Source organism: Mytilus trossulus, chromosome 3, assembly GCF_036588685.1.
Source record: "Mytilus trossulus isolate FHL-02 chromosome 3, PNRI_Mtr1.1.1.hap1, whole genome shotgun sequence".
NCBI classification, from domain to species: domain Eukaryota; kingdom Metazoa; phylum Mollusca; class Bivalvia; order Mytilida; family Mytilidae; genus Mytilus; species Mytilus trossulus.
The window spans coordinates 14,042,041-14,049,768 of NC_086375.1; positions in this window are offsets into that span (position 1 = coordinate 14,042,041).

The following is a 7,728-nucleotide window of genomic DNA, read 5'->3' on the forward strand; positions in this document are numbered from 1 at the left end:
TCTATTTTATTTCATTATGATATATTTCTAATATTAATTACAAAATATGTTGAGCCACAAACGTCAAAATAACTCAATCACATAGTGGAATTAACTATTTGTTGATTCTTATAAACTCTATATATCTTTTGGACTATTTCAAATCTTGGTCTATTTCTGAAATTTATTCTTACATACTTCTGATTTTTTTACACTTTATTCTAACGTTGCCTATGTGAAATTTTAAAATTGTTTACATGAACATTCAACGACAAATCTATGTGACGTATATTTTTTTCTGACGTCAGACACGCAAATCAATCAATGTGTTTGTAGATGGCACGTGGTAGATGGTTTTGTGTTCTGTTGAATTGTTCCCTTTAATATTGTTACACGATGATGACTGCTGTACCCATATTTTGACTATTTTATTTAGTGTGTTTTTTTAGTTAACGCATCATTGTAAATATAACGGAATTTGATGAGACTGTCATCAAAGTGAGAGGGTAAGCGTTATAAAACCAGGTTTAATCCAACATTATCTACATTTCAAAATGCCTGTACCAAGTCAGGAATATGACATTTCTTGTCCATTCGTTTTTGATGCGTTTAGTTATTTGATTTTGACGTGTGATTATGGATTTTCCGAATTGATTTTCCTCTTAGTTCAGTATTTTTTGTGAATTTACTTTTTTCTTCTTGAAAAATACAATTATACAATACCAATACTGGGATTTAAAAAAAATTATACAAATCGTGTCCCTTAACGGGATCTTTGTTTAAAATTATCTCGCAAGCAGCATCAATTTATCATTGAAACCTGAGTAATTACCGAGTAATTTGTTAAACAGCAAAGAAATGTGCAATAAAAAATTTAACGTTTTAAAAAAAAAGAAACCTGATTATATATCTACAATTGTACAGAGTTCCCTGAGTTTTTTTTGGGTTTTTTTTTGCACAATACTTTTGAAAAGATACACAAATCAGCTGAACTATGGATCTTGGAATGGATGTTATTTCTCAATCATTAAATAAATTAATACAAAAATAAAGGAATGCGATAAAAATATCATTACGAGAGATAGCATCTGAGATCATATGTAAAGGGTATAAATAATGAATTATCAAGAGATAACTATATACATATTATAATTCTTTATACTGTACATGTTCTATTTGAGCAGTCAAAGAGCGTTAACTGTATATTTCTATGTCATAAACAGTCACTGACCCGATATCACTTTTTCTCATGAATATTTAAATAGTAGAGCATGAACTATATTTGAATATTCATGACGCCTTCTTCAAGACAATTACAATCAAAACCCAGAAGTAAACAAAGACTCAAATAACCAAAGGACATTTGCATCAACAGTTATAAATAAGAAAAAAACACGAACTCCACTAAAAACCGGGAGTGAATTAAGGTTCTTCGGAAGGGTAATCATTTCCTGTCCCGTCTATGGCACCCGTCGTGTTATTTCTTTGTTCAGTTAGTTAATGCTAGAAGGTTATTTTGACCGAGGAAGAATATCAGATATGATTCCTGACACGCTTTTGTCATAATGGCCAATCAGCTCATGATGGCGACCGTAAAATTTCTTGAGTGATGACGCGTAAAACGACTCAAACTTTTACAATTGATGGAAAAACATATTTCACATTTTAATATTACTTGTTGAAACCTACTAGTATAAATCATCATGTTTTATGCTTATTGTTGATATTTTAGTCAAGCAAATTTGATCATCATCGATTTGGTTTAACAGGTAATGTACAATTCGTTGTGTTATATATATTTTCCGGGATTCGTATCGACTTCAAATGAATTTATATTTTCTCACACCGCATTTACACTCTTATTATGTCGTTTTTATGTAACAAGCAGGTGTACATGTTCTTGTATAGTAAGCATACCGGTTTAAACTAAAAAATACCGTTTAGCAGTGAGTAGACGTCAAGCAGATCCCGAAATCGCATACACGTGACTCAGCAGCGTCAAGCTGTTGACAGAATACGACAACATGTGTTTTAATGTTATATATATATATATATTTATATGCCTTTCGAACATACGGACGAATGAACAACCAAACGGAAAACTGATGGAAATTATGACTGCTATAAATTCCAGCCCGGATAAATACGACGTATTCATACTTGAAATTTATTTATTGATCCTGAAACATATCTTATCATTATCTTTTGATAAGTTAATGATAGGATAAATAGATGGGATACAATTGTCATGTAATCAGATATCAGTCAGAGATAACATGACTATCATATGAATAATAAATGATATGTGGTTATACTGGACATAATATCTTTCTTAAGATTAAAAAGGATAAGTTTGATAAAAAGATATGTGCAGTTAAAGTTCGTCCATTTGTTGATTCCGTTACGGACCCGTTTTCATTGCCTTCACCAGTAAGTAAAATGTTTGCGTGTATCACTTCTGTGTTTACTCGAGTTATCATTGATAGGTTAATATAATTATAAATTAATTGTTACCTTAACTTTAAATTTTGAAATACTAAGACTTTTCTACCTCATGAATATATTGCCTTAGATGTATTTGGCGTAATTTTTTGGAATATTTGGTCCTCAATGCTCGGTAACTTTGTAATTTATTTTACCTTTTTGACATTTTATTTTTCGAACGTCACTGTTGAGTATTTTGAATACGAAATGAGCGTCTAGTGTAAATATAACATTTCAATTCTGGTTTTTATGATGAGTTTATTTTCAAACCAAATAAAGAGTCTTAAAAATTCGCCGTTTCAAAATCTAATGCATCCCGGATAACATTTTCCAAGGTGTACTCCTAAACGCCGTGATTGGTTAAAAATGTCATAAACAATCGAAATTCAACCAATGACTTGACGTTATTTTCATTTTGGGGTTCGAACTATTAAATTATCCATGATTATTTAGATTTTGAAACGGCGAATTGGTAAGAAAAAATTGATGTCATTAATACTTATTTAATAACTTTCAGCTTGAAATGAATTTTAAAACTCGAAAGAACATCATCAGGTAGGTTAAGTTGCATATTGTATATTTTCATATTACAAGTCTCCAGTTTTTTCCTCTTTCAGTTTTTAATTGAAGCTTTCCGTTATAATCTAATTTAGTTTAATATACATTCGCTACTGATTTTCTTTCCACACTCTTTAAAATCTATAAGAATTATTTTGACAACGGCGCAATCTTGAAATGCGAAAAAAATATTATAATATTAAACATTTTTATAAAAACGTTTAACCGGTGATTAAGTGATCAATATAGATACACCATAAAAATAATAATAGAAAGAACAATGTCACCAAAGTACATAAATCATAAAAAAAATAACACGATTATTATAGTAAAAGACACATCACAGAACTAATTATATTATTAATCTAAATAAAGGCAACAGTGGTATACTGCTATTCGAAGTTCATAAATCGATTCAGAAAAAAAATCCGGGTTACAAACTAAAACTGAGGGAAACATGTCAAATATAAAAGGAGAACTACGATACAACAGAAACACAACATTGAAAAGTAACGCACACAGAAAAGAACTGTAATATAACAATGACCATTTTCCTGACTTGGTACAGGACATTTTAATAAAAATAATGGTGGGTTGATCCTGGTTGTGCGGCATCCCAAACCTCCCGCTTTTATGCCAATTTAAATATAATATTACGATGACAACATTACATAACAGGATTACAATACAAATAAATGGGTGAACATAAAGGACAGAGAAACACACGAATAATAGCTAACAAAAGGTGCCAAGTTTAAAATATAACACGCCAGACGCGCGTTTCGTCCCTACAAGACTAACCAGTGACGCTCTGATGGAAACATTTCGAAAGCCAAACAAAGGGTAAAGTTGAAGAGCAATGAGGACCAAAAGTTCAAAAAAGTTGTATCCAATACGTCTAGTTTTTTTTTTGCCTGGGATGAGAACATCCTTATTATTTAGAATAATTCATACTTTTCAAACAGTAATTTCTTATAACATGACTATATAATAGATATAAATGACAAAACTGGTGACAAACTACAAAATAAAATGGATAGATCAATAATCTTAACCAGCATATCAAATTCACAGCCACGTTAGCCAAATCGATAAACGCACAAATCTAAGTGACGTCACATTTGAAATTCTAAAAATTTCCCAAAACTAGGATAGAATAAGGATAGAATTCAAGATTAGGTTTGCGATAGTGATATAACATTTCTTGATAACAATAAAAATTAAAATACAATTTGATATCAAATTGTGAAAGTAATTAGATAATAAATTTACTATCTAGCTATGTCGGTATTTCTTTTAGATCAAACTGTTAACCAAATGTATCGTATGAATTAAGTTGAACAAAACCAAAATCAAACAAATGAACTGGATGAATAATTATATTTACCATAACACACGAATATAACAAAAATTATAAGATTTACCACTACAAACGATAAGACATTTGACAAAATCCGATGAGAATAACAAATATTACTTCAAAACTAAATACATGAATTTCTGCTGGAAAAGTACAGTACCACGTCTTTTAGCAATGCAAATTCACACTCAGCAAAACAGTCACAAACGGGAATAAGTCACGTTCGGTATTTTTATAAAGATCAGACTACGTAAAGACAAACTACCATCTTAAATGTTGTAAATATTTCCTTAGTAATTTTAGACACATCGTATGGATCAACCAATTCGTGATGGTGTCCGTACAATTTACGGAGTGTCATTTTTAATCTGTCCTCCTCATTGCTTTGTTGGAGCAGTTTTTGCGTTAGGAGCACACTGCGTTATATGAAGTCGGTAAAGTGTGAACATGCACGAGCATAACGTATCAATTGAGATATGTAGACACCATACAAAGGGGCAGAAGGTATGTAACTGCTGAGAAATGGGAAATTGATAATAAGGAAGTTGAAAGCGTGCCGTTCATCATGGATTTTCGTGTGAAGCCGTTAATTTGTGTCAATATTGAGGAAAAGATCAGAGTATGAAGCAGTTCTTTTAGTATCAGTAGTTTCCTTGGAATTTAGAGTAGAATTAAGAAGATTGCCTTTTCCTATCTATTCGAAATAACAGGAAAAATTGTGGTGCACAATTTTAGATAGTCCTCTACGCATGTTATTCGGTGTGCACCACACATATTTATGTTATTTCATTGACAGAAAAAGTATCAGTCTTTTCTTAAATGATATATAATATATTTGCATTATCAATATGCATTCAACCCCTTGGGATATTAATGTTCATGCATTTAATCAACTTTATAAAAGAGGGACGAAAGATTCCAGAGGGAAAGTCAAACTTACAAATCGAAAATAAACTGAAAACGCCATGGCTAAAATAAACACAAACAGGCAAGTAATAGTACAAAAGACACAACATAGAAAACTAAAAACTAAGCAACACGAACCCCACTAAAAATGGGTGTGATCTCAGGTGCTCCGAAAGGGTTAGTCTATATCATGACAATGATAACACGATACATTGTTGAAGCCTTTTCATTTTTGTTTTCTCACCTCGTATATCTGAAATATGTTGTATTGATCTGAATCTCACTGATGAATTGCAGTTTCCAGAATGTACTTTTACATGCAAGAGAAAAACAATTTTTGTTACTTATTCTTGTTATATAAATGCTGATTGTTATCATTTGTTTATTACACTACAACGTCTTCAGGTTTGGATAGAAAAACAACTACCAAAAGAACTCTATTTCGATATATTTTCAAGTTCTCGTTAAACATTGAGCGCTTTTCCAAAAAAGTAGATATTTATGTTTTTCATTTCGGAGATAACAGTTTAACTAACTTCATGTCTGAATATGTGTAAACAGATATCTTTCTTTTTTTCTTATTAACGTTTTATATTTTTAAATGTTGTTAAAGTTTAAGATTTTGAATATTATAATTATGATATCAAATAACGAAGTTCATTGTGTTAGCCGTCATTACGAAAAATCGACGGATCAAAGAATTTAACCTTGTATCTAGAAAAATAATAAACAAGTTATTACTTGATTTATTTCACTTGACTGAGTGGAATTTAACCTGTTTGCTCACCATAGAAAAGTTCATCTATAGACAGGTGTTTCAGGATAAACTCATCAATGAAATGTCTAGTGATTGGTCCTAGTAAAATAATTTTGTATCGAAAAATGAATAACTAGATACAGCCGTATATTTTCTTGTAAAGCAAAGTTTAAAACATCGTAAATTTGTCAATGTTCTTCAAATTCGTACTTTATTGGGCTTTTTTTAACATTTTTTTATTCGAGCGTTACTGATGAGTCTTGTGTAGACGAAACGTGCGTCTGGCGTAAATATAAAATTTCAATCCTGGTATTTATGATGAACTTTTTCACATTTTGTAATTTTGGAATATGAAAGTGTTAAATTTGAGAAGCAAATAATCTTTTACTAATTATTAAAATACTATTTAAAAACGTTAATTATGAGCTATGAAAATCAAGTGGCTCGAGGATTTTTCTGTGGAAGTTTTAAAAAATGTCAAAGAAATATTTTTTACAGTGGGTTATCTTTCATTAGTCTTCAACATCCTATACACAGCTACTTTTGCATAGGTACTATTTCGGTACTATAATAAATGCAGTACTAGAAATTTACTTTTAGTATTCAGTACTATTTCTTTACTTTAAAATTATTGTAATATTTAGGTACTTGTATTTTACAGTACTTGATTTGTACTAAATATTTGGTACAGAAATAATACAATAATCCTTGTTTGAAAATCATAACTTTAAGAGACTTGGAATAGAAAAACTTTCAAAATGCTGAATATATAACGGTAGTAACCAAAATGCTGAATATATAACGGTAGTAACCAAAATGCTGTAGTACCTAAACTTCAGATACAAATTAAGCACTGTAAAATACAGGTGCCTTAATATTACAACAATTTTAGAGTAACAAAATAGTACTGAATATTAAAAGTAGATTTTCAGTACTAAAAATATTTAGTACAGAAGTAGTACCTATGCAAAAGTAGCTGTGTAGATTAACAACTTTTGGTTATATTAATTATTTAGAATCTTCATTGAGGGTGGATCACGATTGCACAATTAATTAGTTATATAAATTTGTCGTTTGCATGCATTTATTTGTATTATGTGCAAATTCCAAAAAAAGTAGTGCGAGTATTGTCTCCTTTTAACAGGTTCATAATTTTATAATTAAGTATAGGTTTCTGATATAATTTTTGCATAATAACAAAATATATCAATTCAATATATTTCAGTTGTTGTTGTTGGTTTTTCAAAAACATTGATGTACGAATATAATTTCAAAAATTTAAAACGTTTAAAATGATAACATACCAATATAAAGAACAATTCATCATATTTAAAAAAGCTCATTTAACGTTAGACAATTTTTTACTATAAACGAATGATACTTTATACAAATATAAGGACTTTGTTAGCTAAGTCTAAAACTTTTATTGATATTTTTATTACAATAGAATAATATGCTAATTGATTGATCAAGGGTGGGGTGGAGGATTATAAATTTTTAAAATGAATATGCTTTCCTGGTATGAACCTTAGATAAATAACTTTGGTCAAAACATGATGAACATGAATAATCTGCGCATGCAAAACATTTTGCAGGAAATAGTTCTAATTATGAACGAAAGTAAAACTTCCTCTCGGAATGAACAAAGAGCATTGCTAGAAACTCCTACTTTAATCCGGACATA